Source organism: Oncorhynchus tshawytscha, unplaced genomic scaffold (genome assembly GCF_018296145.1).
Source record: "Oncorhynchus tshawytscha isolate Ot180627B unplaced genomic scaffold, Otsh_v2.0 Un_scaffold_1176_pilon_pilon, whole genome shotgun sequence".
Taxonomy (NCBI): Eukaryota; Metazoa; Chordata; class Actinopteri; order Salmoniformes; family Salmonidae; genus Oncorhynchus; species Oncorhynchus tshawytscha.
The window spans coordinates 52,501-73,761 of record NW_024609681.1 but is presented as its reverse complement, the minus strand read 5'-3'; the positions used below and the strand labels follow the sequence as shown (position 1 = coordinate 73,761).

At 47.4% G+C, this 21,261-nt stretch overlaps 1 pseudogene; it reads left to right on the top strand.

Annotated features, from left to right (window-relative positions):
• Positions 1–7,161: 7,161 nt before the first annotated feature.
• The window catches only part of LOC121845471, a 66,269-nt pseudogene continuing 52,169 nt past the window's right edge, over positions 7,162–21,261 (top strand).

The window sequence follows — 21,261 nt, the reverse complement described above, 5'->3', positions numbered from 1 at the left end:
CTCCTAAAGTGCGCAAAATAATACCCCTTACTCAGACAACAAATAAAGACCAGAATAAAGACCCTAGGGTAAATAGCTGAAGAGTATGTGTCTCGTAATACCCCTTACTCAGACAACAAATAAAGACCAGAATAAAGACCCTAGGGTAAATAGCTGAAGAGTATGTGTCTCGTAATACCCCCTACTCAGACAACAAATAAAGACCAGAATAAAGACCCTAGGGTAAATAGCTGAAGAGTATGTGTCTCGTGAAGTGAGCAAAATAATACCCCTTACTCAGACAACAAATAAAGACCAGAATAAAGACCCTAGGGTAAATAGCTGAAGAGTATGTGTCTCGTAATACCCCTACTCAGACAACAAATAAAGACCAGAATAAAGACCCTAGGGTAAATAGCTGAAGAGTATGTGTCTCGTAATAATACCCCTACTCAGACAACGAATAAAGACCAGAATAAAGACCCTAGGGTAAATAGCTGAAGAGTATGTGTCTCGTAAAGCAAAATAATACCCCCTACTCAGACAACAAATAAAGACCAGAATAAAGACCCTAGGGTAAATAGCTGAAGAGTATGTGTCTCGTAATAATACCCCTTACTCAGACAACAAATAAAGACCAGAATAAAGACCCTAGGGTAAATAGCTGAAGAGTATGTGTCTCAAAAAGTGAGCAAAATAATACCCCTTACTCAGACAACAAATAAAGACCAGAATAAAGACCCTAGGGTAAATAGTGATGCGGGGGGAAATAACCCACCAGTGTCCGTTCCAGAGACACAGAGAGGTGAGGGGGCAGTAGGAGACGATCGTACATTTGATTGGGATTAAATATCGGATTTAGCTTTTGACATAATTGATAATTTACATAAACGTCCAACACCAACTCCATCACCACCTCCAACACGACCTTCAACACAATCTTCAACACCACCAGAGGGATCATTACAAATCAATACAGATACCCTTGTATCTGAAGCAGTTAATGATCAGGGTGGTGATGAAAAAAAATGGGGGAAAAAACTTACAAAATAACTGTTCAGGAAGTTGATGAGTGTTGAATTGTTATGAAATTGTAAAGATGGTCATTATCTGTTATCATTATGAGTATCTGTGAATATTATGGTTATCTATGATTATCTGTGAATATTATGGTTATCTATGATTATCTATGATTATCTGTGATCATTATGAGTATATGTGAATATTATGGTTATCTATGATTATCTATGATTATCTGTGATCATTATGAGTATCTGTGAATATTATGGTTATCTATGATTATCTATGATTATCTGTGATCATTATGAGTATCTGTGAATATTATGGTTATCTATGATTATCTGTGAATATTATGGTTATCTATGATTATCTGTGATTATCTGTGATCATTATGAGTATATGTGAATATTATGGTTATCTATGATTATCTATGATTATCTGTGATCATTATGAGTATATGTGAATATTATGGTTATCTATGATTATCTGTGAATATTATGGTTATCTATGATTATCTGTGATTATCTGTGATTATCTATGATTATCTGTGAATATTATGATTATCTGTGATTATCTGTGAATATTATGGTTATCTATGATTATCTGTGAATATTATTATTAGGATTGTCTCTGTTGTTGTTTTTATTGTTTTGTTTAAAAACCATTGAAGTGGACAGTTTATTAGGTCATCTAGTACCACCCTCATGAAAGTCTCCATGCCTGTCTTCCTGCTTTATATAGCAAGCAACAGCCACGTGACTCACTAGGAGCTAACCATTTTCGTGTACAGGATGGTGTACCTAATAAACTGGCCACTGAGTGTATATTCAGATTTCATATATTTTCTGATTTTCCAGACATTGACCTGTAATGACATTTGACATCTATAATGTTGATTAATGTTGGTTGCAAAAATATGAAAAAGTATTTTAAAAAACATGTAATTTAAAAAAAATAATCATTTAGCCTTACATATGATCCTGTTTGTGAGTGTAATGTGGGGATTTGACCAGAGGGGGTGCTGTTGTCTCACATATGATTTTGTGTGTGAGTGTAATGTGGGGTTTTGATCACAGGGGATGCTGTTGACTCACATATGATTCTGTGTGTGAGTGTGATGTGGGGATTTGACCACAGGGGGTGGTGTTGTATCACATATGATTCTGTGTGTGAGTGTGATGTGGGGATTTGACCACAGGGGGTGGTGTTGTATCACATATGATTCTGTGTGTGAGTGTGATGTGGGGATTTGACCACAGGGGGTGGTGTTGTATCACATATGATTCTGTGTGTGAGTGTGATGTGGGGATTTGACCACAGGGGGTGCTGTTGTATCACATATGATTCTGTGTGTGAGTGTGATGTGGGGATTTGACCACAGGGGGTGGTGTTGTATCACATATGATTCTGTGTGTGAGTGTAATGTGGGGATTTGACCACAGGGGGTGGTGTTGTATCACATATGATTCTGTGTGTGAGTGTGATGTGGGGATTTGACCACAGGGGGTGGTGTTGTATCACATATGATTCTGTGTGTGAGTGTGATGTGGGGATTTGACCACAGGGGGTGGTGTTGTATCACATATGATTCTGTGTCTGAGTGTGATGTGGGGATTTGACCACAGGGGGTGGTGTTGTATCACATATGATTCTGTGTGTGAGTGTGATGTGGGGATTTGACCACAGGGGGCTGCTATTGTCTCATATATGATTCTGTACGGTAGTACAACGTGGTGATTTTGACCACAGGGGGCGTCTCATATATGATTCTCCGTTTGTCTATGTAAAATGGCATAATAAACCCAGTCATATCTCCTCTCTTTGACTGACATTGAAAATGTTTTTAGTTAGCATTAGAAAGAATGTGGGTCCAGGAAACTGGAGAATATTGAAGACTAAAACTGATTCTGTTCATTTGTTAAAACATTTTTTATTTATTTAACTTTTATTTAACTAGACAAGTCAATTAAGAACAAATTGTTATTTACAATGACGGCCTACACCGGCCAAACCCGGACGACGCTGGGCCAATCCCGCCAGGTTGTGATACAGCCTGGAATAATATATTCCATTATCTTTCATTGGTAGGATGGTTCTAGAGGTTCTAGAGGTTCTAGAGCGTATGTCCTGTTTTACACACATTACAATTATTATTCCATCAAATCACATCCTGAAACGCAACCAGGTAGGACAGGTGAGAACACCTTTATTTAACCATTTAACCAGGTAGGAGGGTTGAGAACACCTTTATTTAACCAGGTAGGAGGGTTGAGAACACCTTTATTTAACCAGGTAGGAGAGGTGAGAACACCTGTATTTAACCAGGTAGGATAGGTGAGAACACCTGTAATTAACCAGGTAGGAGGGTTGAGAACACCTTTATTTAACCAGGTAGGAGAGTTGAGAACACCTTTATTTAACCAGGTAGGAGAGGTGAGAACACCTGTATTTAACCAGGTAGGAGAGTTGAGAACACCTTTATCTAACCAGGTAGGAGAAGTGAGAACACCTTTATTTAACCAGGTAGGAGGGTTGAGAACACCTTTATTTAACCAGGTAGGAGAGGTGAGTACACCTTTATTTAACCAGGTAGGAGAGGTGAGAACACCTTTATTTAACCAGGTAGGAGGGTTGAGAACACCTTTATTTAACCAGGTAGGAGGGTTGAGAACACCTTTATTTAACCAGGTAGGAGGGTTGAGAACACCTTTATTTAACCAGGTAGGAGGGTTGAGAACACCTTTATTTAACCAGGTAGGAGAGGTGAGAACACCTTTATTTAACCAGGTAGGAGAGGTGAGAACACCTTTATTTAACCAGGTAGGAGGGTTGAGAACACCTTTATTTAACCAGGTAGGAGAGTTGAGAACACCTTTATTTAACCAGGTAGGAGGGTTGAGAACACCTTTATTTAACCAGGTAGGAGAGTTGAGAACACCTTTATTTAACCAGGTAGGCTAGTTGAGAACACCTTTATTTAACCAGGTAGGCTAGTTGAGAACACCTTTATTTAACCAGGTAGGCTAGTTGAGAACACCTTTATTAAACCAGGTAGGAGAGTTGAGTACACCTTTATTTAACCAGGTAGGAGAGGTGAGAACACCTTTATTTAACCAGGTAGAAGGGTTGAGAACACCTTTATTTAACCAGGTAGGAGGGTTGAGAACACCTTTATTTAACCAGGTAGGAGGGTTGAGAACACCTTTATTTAACCAGGTAGGAGGGGTGAGAACACCTTTATTTAACCAGGTAGGAGGGGTGAGAATACCTGTATTTAACCAGGTAGGAGAGGTGAGAACACCTGTATTTAACCAGGTAGGAGGGTTGAGAACACCTTTATTTAACCAGGTAGGAGGGTTGAGAACACCTTTATTTAACCAGGTAGGAGAGGTGAGAACACCTTTATTTAACCAGGTAGGAGAGTTGAGAACACCTTTATTTAACCAGGTAGGAGGGTTGAGAACACCTTTATTTAACCAGGTAGGAGAGGTGAGAACACCTGTATTTAACCAGGTAGGAGGGTTGAGAACACCTTTATTTAACCAGGTAGGAGAGGTGAGAACACCTTTATTTAACCAGGTAGGAGAGGTGAGAACACCTTTATTTAACCAGGTAGGAGGGTTGAGAACACCTTTATTTAACCAGGTAGGAGAGGTGAGAACACCTTTATTTAACCATGTAGGAGGGTTGAGAACACCTTTATTTAACCAGGTAGGAGGGTTGAGTACACCTGTATTTAACCAGGTAGGAGAGTTGAGAACACCTTTATTTAACCAGGTAGGCTAGTTGAGAACACCTTTATTTAACCAGGTAGGCTAGTTAAGAACACCTTTATTTAACCAGGTAGGCTAGTTGAGAACACCTTTATTAAACCAGGTAGGAGAGTTGAGTACACCTTTATTTAACCAGGTAGGAGAGGTGAGAACACCTTTATTTAACCAGGTAGAAGGGTTGAGAACACCTTTATTTAACCAGGTAGGAGGGTTGAGAACACCTTTATTTAACCAGGTAGGAGGGTTGAGAACACCTTTATTTAACCAGGTAGGAGGGGTGAGAACACCTTTATTTAACCAGGTAGGAGGGGTGAGAATACCTGTATTTAACCAGGTAGGAGAGGTGAGAACACCTGTATTTAACCAGGTAGGAGGGTTGAGAACACCTTTATTTAACCAGGTAGGAGGGTTGAGAACACCTTTATTTAACCAGGTAGGAGAGGTGAGAACACCTTTATTTAACCAGGTAGGAGAGTTGAGAACACCTTTATTTAACCAGGTAGGAGGGTTGAGAACACCTTTATTTAACCAGGTAGGAGAGGTGAGAACACCTGTATTTAACCAGGTAGGAGGGTTGAGAACACCTTTATTTAACCAGGTAGGAGAGGTGAGAACACCTTTATTTAACCAGGTAGGAGAGGTGAGAACACCTTTATTTAACCAGGTAGGAGGGTTGAGAACACCTTTATTTAACCAGGTAGGAGAGGTGAGAACACCTTTATTTAACCATGTAGGAGGGTTGAGAACACCTTTATTTAACCAGGTAGGAGGGTTGAGTACACCTGTATTTAACCAGGTAGGAGAGTTGAGAACACCTTTATGTAACCAGGTAGGCTAGTTGAGAACACCTTTATTTAACCAGGTAGGAGAGTTGAGAACACCTTTATGTAACCAGGTAGGAGAGTTGAGAACACCTTTATGTAACCAGGTAGGAGAGTTGAGAACACCTTTATGTAACCAGGTAGGAGAGTTGAGAACACCTTTATGTAACCAGGTAGGAGAGTTGAGAACACCTGTATTTAACCAGGTAGGAGAGTTGAGAACACCTTTATGTAACCAGGTAGGAGAGTTGAGAACACCTGTATTTAACCAGGTAGGAGAGTTGAGAACAAATTCTCATTTACAACAGCGACCTGGCCAAGATAAAGCGTAGCAGTACACACAAACAACAACACAGAGTTACACATGGAGTAAACAACAACACAGAGATACACATGGAATAAACAAACATACAGTCAATAACACAATAGAAAAGTCCATGTACAGTGTGTGCAAATGAGGTGAGATAAGGGAGGTGAAGGCCATAAATAGGCCGTAGTGGCGAAATAAATATAACATAGCAATTAAACACTGGAATGGTCGAATGAGAAAGCCTACCAGCTCTTTACGATGTAGGACGAGTCTTCAACCAGGAACCAAGAGGTAGCTGATGTGTGGGATGTATAAGGTGAATTAACATATTGTTCAATTCAATTCATTATTATTGTTCTTATTCTCATGTTATTTGTTTGTTCATTATTATTAATGAACAAACATCTCAACTCCAGCCACTTTAATCATGGGAATTGATGGGAAATGATGTAAATATATCACTAGCCACTTTAAACAATGCTACCTTATATAATGTTACTTACCCTACATTATTCATCTCATATGCATACGCATATACTGTACTCTATATCATCGACTGCATCCTTATGTAATACATGTATCACTAGCCACTTTAACTATGCCACTTGGTTTACATACTCATCTCATATGTATATACTGCACTCGATACCATCTACTGTATCTTGCCTATGCTGCTCTGTACCATCACTCATTCATATATCCTTATGTACATATTCTTTATCCCCTTACACTGTGTATAAGACAGTAGTTGTGGAATCGTTAATTAGATTACTTGTTGGTTATTACTGCATTGTCGGAACTAGAAGCACAAGCATTTCGCTACACTCGCATTAACATCTGCTAACCATGTGTATGTGACCAATAACATCTGTTAACCATGTGACCATTAACATCTGCTAACCATGTGTATGTGACAAATAAAATTTGATTTGATTTATTCTCATGTTATTTGTTTTTTCTCTGATTATGATCATAATCACAGCCCTGTAGGATACATCCACCTTGTTATGACTCATCAATAGGACTATTACAATAACACACACACACACACACACACACACACAGGGCTCCTGTGTGCTTCTCAGTGCTAGAGGCGTCACTACAGACCCTGGTTCGATTCCAAGCTGTATCACAACCGGCCGGGGTAGGGTTTGGCCAGGGTAGACCGTAATTGTAAAATAAGAATTTGTTCTTTAACTGACTTGCCTGGTTAAATAAAGGTTATACGCAACACACAAGCGCGAGAGTCACTCGGGATCTCATTAACTACCGGGCTCGAGGCACGAGCTCTGTTTCGTTCATTGATCCGCGTCTCTTTTTAAAAACTCCTTTCTTGCCTGGTATTCTCACTCACACACACCCGGTCCCGGTCGATCCTATCCCACACTATGTAGACAGGTTCAGAATCAAGAGAGCGCGTTTCTGAGAAGACGTGGCGTGAACCGGTTTAGTGTTTATTTCTCTCTCTCGGTTATGGACTACATTTGAGAGCGAGAGGAGAGGGAGAAAAGAAATGTCTAGGCTACTCTACAACAACATCATGGACTCTGTTCTCCTCTCAGTCGTTACGCTGGTAGTTGTTTTCGCCTCCTCTTCCTACTCTCTTTCCTCCTCCGACGTCGTTCCCTCTCCTTCCTTCATTCTACCGTTTACCGACTGTGTCCAGAGCCGCGGGAGAGACGGGTTCTACCAAGGGGCTGTGGACGTGACGGAGTCCGGTGTGGTGTGTATGAGGTGGAGCGAGGTAGCGGGGTTTGAGGAGCGCTATCCGGGTAGAGGGCTGGGGGATCATAACCGCTGTCGGAACCCGGACAACAGGATCAGACCCTGGTGCTTCTTCAGGAACAGCCGCGGCAGAACGGACTGGGGCTACTGCGACTGTAAACAAGGTAGAGGAAGGAGAGAGAGGTGTGTGTGTGTGTGTGTGTGTGTGTGTGTGTGTGTGTGTGTGTGTGTGTGTGTGTGTGTGTGGCAACAGCGGGCATGTCTCAGCAGATGGAAGCATCTCATTAATATTGAGGTATGTGTCTGGTTGGTGGCTAGACTAAGACACGTTGTTATGTTAAAATGTACCAAGATCGACAAGCTGTCAGGTAATAGGAGGAGACTCTACCAAGATCGACAAGCTGCCAGACAAGCTGTCAGTCATTAGGGGAGACTCTACCAAGATAGACAAGCTGTCAGTCAATAGGGGAGACTCTACCAACATAGACAAGCTGTCAGTCAATAGGGGAGACTCTAACAAGACAGACAAGCTGTCAGTCAATAGGGGAGACTCTACCAACATAGACAAGCTGTCAGTCAATAGGGGAGACTCTACCAAGACAGACAAGCTGTCAGTCATTAGGGGAGACTCTACCAAGACAGACAGGCTGTCAGTCATTAGGGGAGACTCTACCAAGATAGACAAGCTGTCAGTCATTAGGGGAGACTCTACCAACATAGACAAGCTGTCAGTCATTAGGGTGGGGAGACTCTACCAACATAGACAAGCTGTCAGTCATTAGGGGAGACTCTAAAGACAGACAAGCTGTCAGTCATTAGGGGGGGACTCTAACAAGACAGACAAGCTGTCAGTCATTAGATGGAGACTCTACCAAGATAGACAAGCTGTCAGTCATTAGGGGAGACTCTACCAAGATAGACAAGCTGTCAGTCATTAGGGGAGACTCTACCAACATAGACAAGCTGTCAGTCATTAGGGTGGGGGAGACTCTACCAACATAGACAAGCTGTCAGTCATTAGGGTGGGGGAGACTCTACCAACATAGACAAGCTGCCAGACAAGCTGTCAGTCATTAGGGGAGACTCTACCAAGATAGACAAGCTGCCAGACAAGCTGTCAGTCATTAGGGGAGACTACCAAGATAGACAAGCTGTCAGTCATTAGGGGAGACTCTACCAAGATAGACAAGCTGTCAGTCATTAGGGTGGGGAGACTCTACCAACATAGACAAGCTGTCAGTCATTAGGGGAGACTCTACCAAGATAGACAAGCTGTCAGTCATTAGGGGGAGACTCTACCAACATAGACAAGCTGTCAGTCATTATGGGGAGACTCTACCAACATAGACAAGCTGTCAGTCATTAGGGGGAGACTCTACCAACATAGACAAGCTGTCAGTCATTAGGGGGGAGACTCTACCAAGATAGACAAGCTGTCAGTCATTAGGGGGAGACTCTACCAAGATAGACAAGCTGTCAGTCATTAGGGGGAGACTCTACCAAGACAGACAAGCTGTCAGTCATTAGGGGGAGACTCTACCAAGATCGAAAAGCTGCCAGACAAGCTGTCAGTCATTAGGGGGAGACTCTACCAAGATAGACAAGCTGTCAGTCATTAGGGGGAGACTCTACCAAGATAGACAAGCTGTCAGTCATTAGGGTGGGGAGACTCTACCAACATAGACAAGCTGTCAGTCATTAGGGGAGACTCTACCAAGATAGACAGGCTGTCAGTCATTAGAGACTCTACCAACATAGACAAGCTGTCAGTCATTAGGGGAGACTCTACCAAGATAGACAAGCTGTCCGTCATTAGGGGAGACTCTACAGACAAGATGTCTGTCATTAGGGGAGACACTACCAAGACAGACAAGCTGTCAGTCATTAGGGGGAGACTCTACCAAGACAGACAAGCTGTCAGTCATTAGGGGAGACTCTACCAAGACAGACAAGCTGTCAGTCATTAGGGGAGACTCTACCAAGACAGACAAGCTGTCAGTCATTAGGGGAGACTACCAAGATAGACAAGCTGTCAGTCATTAGGGGAGACTACCAAGACAGACAAGCTGTCAGTCATTAGGGGGAGACTACCAAGATAGACAAGCTGTCAGTCATTAGGGGGAGACTCTACCAAGACAGACAAGCTGTCAGTCATTAGGGGGGAGACTCTACCAAGACAGACAAGCTGTCAGTCATTAGGGGGAGACTCTACCAAGACAGACAAGCTGTCAGTCATTAGGGGAGACTACCAAGACAGACATGCTGTGATTTAGTAGTGCTGTACCGGACGTTCTCTGCAGGGACTGACTAATGTTCTGACGATGTTCTGTGTCTCTCTCTCTCTCTGTGTCTCTCTCCCCTCGCTCTGTCTCTCTCTCTCTCACTCTGTGCTCTCACTCTCTCGTTCTGTGTCTCTCTCTCGCTCTGTCACTCTTGCTCTTCACTCTTTCTCTTTACCTCAGTGGAAAATGATCTAAACGGTGTGTGTGTGTGTCTCGTCCAGGGTCAGTGCGCCTGCAGGGCGGCCGCTCTAAGCTGGATGGCAGGGTGGAGGTGTATCTACAGGGGGTCTGGGGGTCTGTCTGTGGTGATGACTGGGGAGACCAGGACGCTACAGTGGTCTGCAGACAGCTGGGACAGGGGTGAGTCACACCCATGCGCGGGCACAACACACACACACACACACACGCACACTCACATATGCAGTCTCACAAACGCACAAAGAAAGAGGTAGTGAAAAAAAAGGAGGGGAGTGGTTATCCTAGAAAAAGGAGGGGAGCGGTTATCCTAGAAAAATAAAGGAGGGAGCGGTTATCCTAGAAAAAGAAAGGAGGGGAGCGGTTATCCTAGAAAAAGGAGGGGAGCGGTTATCCTAGAAAAAGGAGGGGAGCGGTTATCCTAGAAAAAGGAGGGGAGCGGTTATCCTAGATAAAGAAAGGAGGGAGTGGTTATCCTAGAAAAAGGAGGGGAGTGGTTATCCTAGAAAAAGGAGTGGAGCGGTTATCCTAGAAAAAGGAGGGGAGCGGTTATCCTAGATAAAGAAAGGAGGGAGTGGTTATCCTAGATAAAGGAAGGAGGGGAGAGGTTATCCTAGAAAAAGAAAGGAGGGAGCGGTTATCCTAGAAAAAGAAAGGAGGGGAGCAGTTATCCTAGATAAAGGAAGGAGGGGAGCGGTTATCCTAGAAAAAGAAAGGAGGGGAGCGGTTATCCTAGAAAAATAAAGGAGGGAGCGGTTATCCTAGAAAAATAAAGGAGTGGAGTGGTTATCCTAGAAAAATAAAGGAGGGAGTGGTTATCCTAGAAAAATAAAGGAGGGGAGCGGTTATCCTAGAAAAATAAAGGAGGGAGTGGTTATCCTAGAAAAATAAAGGAGGGGAGCGGTTATCCTAGAAAAAAAGGAGGGGAGCGGTTATCCTAGATAAAGGAGCTAGCGGTTATCCTAGAAAATGAAAGGAGGGAGTGGTTATCCTAGAAAAAGAAAGGAGGGGATCTGTTATCCTAGAAAAATAAAGGAGGTGAGCAGGTTATCCTAGAAAAAAGAAAGGAGGGGAGATCCTAGATAAAGCAGAGTCGACAACTACTAAATGTCTCTTCAATATATCTCTTATTTATATCTCTTTAACAGTAGTGGATCTGGACCAGATGATGTAGCAGGTCTCTAGACAGGACAGGTGATGTAACAGGTGATGTAGCAGGTCTCTAGACAGGATAGATGATGTAGCAGGTCTCTAGACAAGACAGATGATGTAGCAGGTCTCTAGACAGGACATGTGATGTAGCAGGTCTCTAGACAGGACATTTGATGTAGCAGGTCTCTAGACAGGACAGATGATGTAACAGGTCTCTAGACAGGACAGATGATGTAACAGGTGATGTAGCAGGTCTCTAGACAGGACAGGTGATGTAGCAGGTCTCTAGACAGGACAGATGATGTAACAGGTGATGTAGCAGGTCTCTAGACAGGACAGATGATGTAGCAGGTCTCTAGACAGGACAGGTTATGTAGCAGGTCTCTAGACAGGACAGGTGATGTAACAGGTGATGTAGCAGGTCTCTAGACAGGACAGATGATGTAGCAGGTCTCTAGACAGGACATATGATGTATCAGGTCTCTAGACAGGACAGATTATGTAGCAGGTCTCTAGACAGGACAGATGATGTAGCAGGTGATGTAGCAGGTCTCTAGACAGGACAGATGATGTAGCAGGTCTCTAGACAGGACAGATGATGTAACAGGTGATGTAGCAGGTCTCTAGACAGGACAGATGAATAACAGGTCATGTAGCAGTCTCTAGACAGGACAGGTGATGTAACAGGTCTGTAGCATGACAGATGATGTAGGACAGGTCTCTAACAGGACATGATGTAGCAGGTCTCTAGACAGGACAGATGATGTAGCAGGTCTCTAGACAGGACAGATAATGTAACAGGTGATGTAGCAGGTCTCTAGACAGGACAGATGAAGTAACAGGTCATGTAGCAGGTCTCTAGACAGGACAGATGCTGTAACAGGTGATGTAGCATGTCTCTACAGGACAGGTGATGTAACAGGTGATGGAGCAGATCTCTAGAGGGACAGATGATGTAGCAGGTCTCTAGACAGGACAGATGATGTAACAGGTGATGTAGCAGGTCTCTAGACAGGACAGATGATGTAACAGGTGATGGAGCAGGTCTCTAGACAGGACATATGATGTAGCAGGTCTCTAGACAGGACAGATGATGTAACAGGTGATGTAGCAGGTCTCTAGACAGGACATATGATGTAACAGGTGATGGAGCAGGTCTCTAGACAGGACAGATGGTGCAACAGATGATGTAGCAGGTCTCTAGACAGGACAGATGATGTAACAGATGATGTAGCAGGTCTCTAGACAGGACAGATGATGTAACAGATGATGTAGCAGGTCTATAGACAGGACAGATGATGTAACAGATGATGTAGCAGGTCTCTAGACAGGACAGATGATGTAACAGATGATGTAGCAGGTCTCTAGACAGGACAGATGATGTAGCAGGTCTCTAGACAGGACAGATGATGTAGCAGGTGATGTAGCAGGTCACTAGACAGGACAGATGATGTAGCAGGTCTCTAGACAGGACAGATGATGTAACAGGTCTCTAGACAGGACAGATGATGTAACAGGTGATGTAGCAGGTCTCTAGACAGGACAGATGATGTAGCAGGTCTCTAGACAGGACAGATGATGTAACAGGTGATGTAGCAGGTCTCTAGACAGGAAAGATGATGTAACAGGTGATGTAGCAGGTCTCTAGACAGGACAGATGATGTAGCAGGTCTCTAGACAGGACAGATGATGTAGCAGGTCTCTAGACAGGACAGATGATGTAGCAGGTGATGTAGCAGGTCTCTAGACAGGACAGATGATGTAACAGGTGATGTAGCAGGTCTCTAGACAGGACAGATGATGTAGCAGGTCTCTAGACAGGACAGATGACTTCTAAATGTGGTGTTTAACCTGGACTCTTTAGATTCTCCTTTCCTCCTCTCCTCTCTCCTTTCCTCTCCACTCGTCTCCTCTCCTTCCCTCTCCTTGCTCCTCTCCTTTCCTCTCCGCTCTCCTTTCCTCTCTCCTTTCCTCTCCTCTCCACTCTTCTCCTCTCCTTTCCTCTCCGCTCTCCTTTCCTCTCTCCTTTCCTCTCCACTCTTCTCCTCTCCTTTCCTCTCCGCTCTCCTTTCCTCTCTCCTTTCCTCTCCTCTCCACTCTTCTCCTCTCCTTTCCTTTCCGCTCTCCTTTCCTCTCTCCTTTCCTCTCCACTCTTCTCCTCTCCTTTCCTCTCCGCTCTCCTTTCCTCACTCCTTTCCTCTCCACTCTTCTTCTCTCCTTTCCTCTTCGCTCTCCTTTTTGCTCTCCTTTCCTCTCTCCTTTCCTCTCTCCTTTCCTCTCCACTCTTCTCCTCTCCTTTCCTCTCTGCTCTCCTTTCCTCTCTGCTCTCCTTTCCTCTCGTCTCTCCTTTCCTCTCTCATTTCCTCGCCTCCTCTCCTCTCCGCTCTCCTCTTCTCCACAGTCTTCGTAGTCTGTCCCATCCTGACCCTCAGATTCCACCCCCCACCTCAAGTCCTTAGCTAGCTATTTACCCCCTACTCCATCACACACACTTAATGTAGTGGTATAGACTGTGGGTCATAGCCTGTAGAAGGGGATACTGTACTGTGGGTCATAGCCTGTAGAAGGGGATACTGTACTGTGGGTCATAGCCTGTAGAAGGGGATACTGTACTGTGGGTCATAGCCTGTAGAAAGGGATACTGTACTGTGGGTCATAGCCTGTAGAAGGGGATACTGTACTGTGGGCCATAGCCTGTAGAAGGGGATACTGTACTGTGGGCCATAGCCTGTAGAAGGGGATACTGTACTGTGGGTCATAGCCTGTAGAAGGGGATACTGTACTGTGGGTCATAGCCTGTAGAAGGGATACTGTACTGTGGGTCATAGCCTGTAGAAGGGGATACTGTACTGTGGGTCATAGCCTGTAGAAGGGGATACTGTACTGTGGGTCATAGCCTGTAGAAGGGGATACTGTACTGTGGGTCATAGCCTGTAGAAGGGGATACTGTACTGTGGGTCATAGCCTGTAGAAGGGGATACTGTACTGTGGGTCATAGCCTGTAGAAGGGGATACTGTACTGTGGGTCATAGCCTGTAGAAGGGGATACTGTACTGTGGGTCATAGCCTGTAGAAGGGGATACTGTACTGTGGGTCATAGCCTGTAGAAGGGGATACTGTACTGTGGGTCATAGCCTGTAGAAGGGGATACTGTACTGTGGGTCATAGCCTGTAGAAGGGGATACTGTACTGTGGGTCATAGCCTGTAGAAGGGGATACTGTACTGTGGGTCATAGCCTGTAGAAGGGGATACTGTACTGTGGGTCAACAGGGACAGGAAGGAGGAGGGAGATGTGGACAGATCTTATCCAGAGACAGAGCTCCTCAGCTGTGGTGGGAGAGGTGGAGAGACCCCTTGATTTCCCTGGTGGAAATAGAGACGCTACGACCTCTGACATGCTGACACTGATACACACGCACGCACACACACACACACACACACACACACACACACACACACACACACACACACACACACACACACACACACACACACACACACACACACACACACACACACACACACACACACACACAGCGCCAAGTTCAGGTCAGAGGAGAGGAAAGAGGGGATACAGACAGACATGCTAAAGAGGGTGACAGTGATTGGTTTAAAATGACTGCTTGACTGTGTGTGTGTGTGTGTGTGTGTGTGTGTGTGTGTGTGTGTGTGTGTGGGCCTGCGTGTGTCTGTCTGTCTGTCTGTGTCTCCATCTCTCTCTCCCTGTAGTTTCTCTGGCCGAGCGCGCTCCTCCGCCCTATCTCCTCGAGGGGGTGTGGTCAGAATGCACTGGGGGCGGTCCACTGTCAGGGATATACTGCAGTGTCCCAGTGATATACTGCAGTGTCCCAGTGTTCCATGGAACGGAGGGGGGAGTGTCCCCACGCTGCAGGGGTCACCTGTACCACAATGGAAGGTAGGAGGGGAGTGTCCCCACTCTGCAGGGGTCACCTGTACCACAATGGAAGGTAGGAGGGGAGTGTCCCCACTCTGCAGGGGTCACCTGTACCCCAATGGAAGGTGGTGTTGGGAGGGACTAGTACTATTCCCCAGACTGGGCTAGTACTATTCAGACTGGGCTAGTACTATTCAGACTGGAATAGTACTATTCAGACTGGACTAGTACTATTCAGACTGGACAAGTAGTATTCAGACTGGGCTAGTACTATTCAGACTGGACTAGTACAATTCACACTGGACTAGTAGAAAATGTGTGGGGTTAGGATTAGGGGGGTAGTAACTCTGTCCTCTGTGTTTCGGTGTGTCTGTGTCCAGTGGGTTAGGGTTAGGGGGTAGTAACTCTGTCCTCTGTGTTTCGGTTAGGGTTAGGGTTAGGGGGTAGTAACTCTGTCCTCTGTGTTTCGGTGTGTCTGTGTCCAGTGGGTTAGGGTTAGGGTTAGGGGTAGTAACTCTGTCCTCTGTGTTTCGGTTAGGGTTAGGCTTAGGGTTAGGGGGTAGTGACTCTGTCCTCTGTGTTTCGGTTAGGGTTAGGGGGTAGTAACTCTGTCCTCTGTGTTTCGGTGTGTCTGTGTCCAGTGGGTTAGGGTTAGGATTAGGGGGTAGTAACTCTGTCCTCTGTGTTTCGGTGTGTCTGTGTCCAGTGGGTTAGGATTAGGGGGTAGTAACTCTGTCCTCTGTGCTTCGGTGTGTCTGTGTCCAGTGGGTTAGGGTTAGGGGGTAGTAACTCTGTCCTCTGTGTTTTGTTGTGTCTGTGTCCAGTGGGTTAGGGTTAGGGGGTAGTAACTCTGTCCTCTGTGTTTCGGTGTGTCTGTGTCCAGTGGGTTAGGGTTAGGGTTAGGGGTAGTAACTCTGTCCTCTGTGTTTCGGTGTGTCTGTGTCCAGTGGGTTAGGGTTAGGGGGTTAGGGTTAGGGTTAGGGGGTAGTAACTCTGTCCTCTGTGTTTCGGTGTGTCTGTGTCCAGTGGGTTAGGGTTAGGGGGTAGTAACTCTGTCCTCTGTGTTTCGGTGTGTCTGTGTCCAGTGGGTTAGGGTTAGGGGGGTAGTAACTCTGTCCTCTGTGTTTCGCTGTGTCTGTGTCTGGGTTAGTATTAGGGGTAGTAACTCTGTCCAGTGTTTCGGTGTGTCTGTGTACAGTGGGTTAGGGTTAGGGGGTAGTAACTCTGTCCTCTGTGTTTCGGTGTGTCTGTGTACAGTGGTTGCGTTGGTGCCAGTGAGGTTGGTGGGGGGTGTCAGCGTGGGAGGGGCGTGTTGAGGTTTTCCACGGGGGCGTGTGGGGATCCGTCTGCGACGACCAATGGGATGAGAGCGACGTGGAGGTCGTCTGTCGACAGCTGGGCCTGGGGTGAGAACACACACACACACACACCTTAAGCACACACACACACACACACACCTTAAGCACACACACACACACACTTTAAGCACACACAGATACACACACCTGACATGGATTTCAGCTATAGATCCTAATCCGGGGATCCACATCCTCTCGTAGCTATAGATCCTAATCCAGGTAGCCACATCCTCTCGTAGCTATAGATCCTAAACAGGGGATCCACATCCTCTCGTAGCTATAGATCCTAAACAGGGGATCCACATCCTCTCATAGCTATAGAACCTAATCCAGGAAGCCACATCCTCTCGTAGCTATAGATCCTAATCCAGGAAGCCACATCCTCTCGTAGCTGTAGATCCAAATCCAGGAAGCCACATCCTCTCGTAGCTATGGATCCTAATCCAGGTAGCCACATCCTCTCATAGCTATAGATCCTAAACAGGGGTACACTACAGGATGGTGGGTTCAATACCAGCTGGGGCCAGGATGGTGGATTCACTACAGGATGGTGGGTTCATTACCCGCTGGGGCCAGGATAGTGGGTTCAATACCCGCTGGGGCCAGGATGGTGGGTTCACTACCCACTGGGGCCAGGATGGTCAGTTCAGAACCCGCTGGTGCCAGGATGGTGGGTTCAATACCCGCTGGGGCCAGGATGGTGGGTTCAATACCCGCTGGGGCCAGGATGGTGGATTCACTACAGGATGGTGGGTTCAATACCAGCTGGGGCCAGGATGGTGGGTTCACTACATGATGGTGGGTTCAATACCTGCTGGGGCCAGGATAGTGGGTTCACTACCCACTGGGGCCAGGATGGTGGGTTCAATACCCACTGGGGCCAGGATGGTGGGTTCAATACCCGCTGGTGCCAGGATGGTGGATTCACTACAGGATGGTGGGTTCAATACCCGCTGGGGCCAGGATGGTGGATTCAATACCCGCTGGGGCCAGGATGGTGGGTTCAATACCCGCTGGGGCCAGGATGGTGGGTTCACTACAGGATGGTGGGTTCAATACCCGCTGGGACCAGGATGGTGGGTTCACTACCCACTGGGCCCAGGATGGTGGGTTCAATACCCGCTGGGGCCAGGGTGGTGGGTTCACTACAGGATGGTGGGTTCAATACCAGCTGGGGCCAGGATGGTGGATTCACTACAGGATGGTGGGTTCATTACCCGCTGGGGCCAGGATAGTGGGTTCAATACCCGCTGGGGCCAGGATGGTGGGTTCACTACAGGATGGTGGGTTCAATACCCGCTGGGACCAGGATGGTGGGTTCACTACCCACTGGGCCCAGGATGGTGGGTTCAATACCCGCTGGGGCCAGGGATGGTGGGTTCACTACAGGATGGTGGGTTCAATACCAGCTGGGGCCAGGATGGTGGATTCACTACAGGATGGTGGGTTCAATACCAGCTGCTGGGGCACTACAGGATGGTGGGTTCAATACCCGCTGGGGCCAGGATGGTGGGTTCACTACCCACTGGGGCCAGGATGGTGGGTTCAATACCCGCTGGTGCCACAGGATGGTGGGTTCAATACCCGCTACAGGATCACTAGGATGGTGGGTTCAATACCCACTGGGGCCAGGATGGTGGATTCAATACCCGCTGGGGCCAGGATGGTGAGTTCAATACCCGCTGGGGCCAGGATGATGGTGGATTCACTACAGGATGGTGGGTTCAATACCCGCTGGGGCCAGGATGGTGGGTTCACTACAGGATGGTGGGTTCAATACCCGCTGGGACCAAGATGGTGGGTTCACTACCCACTGGGCCCAGGATGGTGGGTTCAATACCCGCTGGGGCCAGGGTGGTGGGTTCACTACAGGATGGTGGGTTCAATACCAGCTGGGGCCAGGATGGTGGATTCACTACAGGATGGTGGGTTCATTACCCGCTGGGGCCAGGATAGTGGGTTCAATACCCGCTGGGGCTAGGATGGTGGGTTCACTACCCACTTGGGCCAGGATGGTGGGTTCACTACCCACTGGGGCCAGGATGATGGGTTCACTACAGGATGGTGGGTTCAATACCCGTTGGGGCCAGGATGGTGGGTTCAATACCCGCTGGTGCCAGGATGGTGGGTTCACTACCCACTGGGGCCAGGATGGTGGGTTCAATACCCGCTGGGGCAAGGATGGTGGATTCAATACCCGCTGGGGCCAGGGATTGTGGGTTCAATACCCACTGGGGCCAGGATGGTGGGTTCAATACCCACTGGGGCCAGGGTGGTGGGTTCACTACAGGATGGTGGGTTCAATACCATTTGGGGCCAGGATGGTGAGTTCACTACATGATGGTGGGTTCAATACCCGCTGGGGCCAGGATGGTGGATTTAATACCCGCTGGGGCCAGGATGGTGGGTTCAATGCCCGCTGGGGCCAGGATGGTGGGTTCAATACCCGCTGGGGCCAGGGTCGTGGGTCCACTACAGGATGGTGGGTTCAATACCAGCTGGGGCCAGGATGGTGGATTCACTACAGGATGGTGGGTTCATTACCCGCTGGGGCCAGGATGGTGGGTTCAATACCCGCTGGTGCCAGGATGGTGGATTCACTACAGGATGGTGGGTTCAATACCCACTGGGGCCAGGATGGTGGATTCAATACCTGCTGGGGCCAGGATGGTGGGTTCAATACCCGCTGGGGCCAGGATGGTGGATTCACTACAGGACGGTGGGTTCAATACCCGCTGGGGCCAGGATGGTGGATTCACTACAGGATGGTGGGTTCAATACCCGCTGGGGCCAGGATGGTGGATTCAATACCCGCTGGGGCCAGGATGGTGGGTTCAATACCTGCTGGGGCCAGGATGGTGGGTTCAATACCCATTGGGGCCAGGATGGTGGGTTCAATACCCGTTGGGGCCAGGATGGTGGATTCACTACAGGATGGTGGGTTCAATACCCATTGGGGCCAGGATGGTGGGTTCAATACCCGTTGGGGCCAGGATGGTGGATTCACTACAGGATGGTGGGTTCAATACCCGCTGGGGCCAGGATGGTGGGTTCACTACAGGATGGTGGGTTCAATAGCCGCTGGGACCAGGATGGTGGGTTCACTACCCACTGGGCCCAGGATGGTGGGTTCAATACCCGCTGGGGCCAGGGTGGTGGGTTCACTTCAGGATGGTGGGTTCAATACCAGCTGGGGCCAGGATGGTGGATTCACTACAGGATGGTGGGTTCATTACCCGCTGGGGCCAGGATAGTGGGTTCAATACCCGCTGGGGCCAGGATGGTGGGTTCACTACCCACTTGGGCCAGGATGGTGGGTTCACTACCCACTGGGGCCAGGATGATGGGTTCACTACAGGATGGTGGGTTCAATACCTGTTGGGGCCAGGATGGTGGGTTCAATACCCGTTGTGGCCAGGATGGTGGGTTCACTACCCACTGGGGCCAGGATGGTGGGTTCAATACCCGCTGTGGCAAGGATGGTGGATTCAATACCCGCTGGGGCCAGGATTGTGGGTTCAATACCCACTGGGGCCAGGATGGTGGGTTCAATACAGGATGGTGGTTCAATACCCGCTGGGGCCAGGATGGTGAGTTCACTACATGATGGTGGGTTCAATACCCGCTGGGGCCAGGATGGTGGATTTAATACCCGCTGGGGCCAGGATGGTGGGTTCAATGCCTGCTGGGGCCAGGATGGTGGGTTCAATACCCGTTGGGGCCAGGATGATGGATTCACTACAGGCTGGTGGGTTCAATTACGCTGGGGCCAGGATGGTGGGTTCACTACAGGATGGTGGGTTCAATACCCGCTGGGGCCAGGATGATGGGTTCACTACCCACTGGGGCCAGGATGGTGGGTTCAATAGCCGCTGGGGCCAGGATGGTGGATTCACTACAGGATGGTGGGTTCAATACCCGCTGGGGCCAGGATTGTGGGTTCACTACATGATGGTGGGTTCAATACCCGCTGGGGCAAGGATGGTGGATTTAATACCCGCTGGTGCCAGGATGGTGGGTTCATTACCCGTTGGGGCCAGGATGTTGGGTTCAATACCCACTGGGGCCACTCATTGGAAAAGTCGTTTTGGAAGAAAGCAGCTGCTAAAAGTCAGATATTATTTTAATTTAGTTTTTGTTGTGGACTTTGTAGGTCTAGAAAATCATAAAAATATTTATTCATTTTCATGAAGGTGTGTATCTATTTATGTGTTTGACTTGAATGTCTCTCCCCTTCTCTCTTTCTCTCTCTCTCCCTCCCTCTCTCTCTCTCTCTCTCTCTCTCTCTCTCTCTCTCTTTCTCTCTCTCCCCCTTTCTCTCTCTCCCCACTTTTCTCTTTCTCTCTCCCCCTTCTCTCTCTCTTTCTCTCCACTTCCCCCTTCTCTCTCCCCCTTTTCTCTCTCTCTCTCTCTCTCTCTCCACTTCCCCCTTCTTTCTCTCTCTCTCTCCACTTCCCCCTTCTCTCTCTCTCTCTCTCTCCACTTCCCCCTTCTCTCTCTCTCTTTCTCTCTCTCCACTTCCCCCTTCTTTCTCTCTCTCTCTCTCCACTTCCCCCTTCTCTCTCTCTCTCTCTCTCTCCACTTCCCCCTCTCTCCTCCCCTTTCCTCACTCCCCACTTTTCTCTCTCCCCCTTCTCTCTCCCCACTTTTCTCTTTCTCTCTCCCCCTACTCTCTCTCTCCCCCTTCTCTTTCTCTTTCTCTCCCCCTACTCTCTCTCTCCCCCTTCTCTCTCTCTCTCCCCACTTTTCT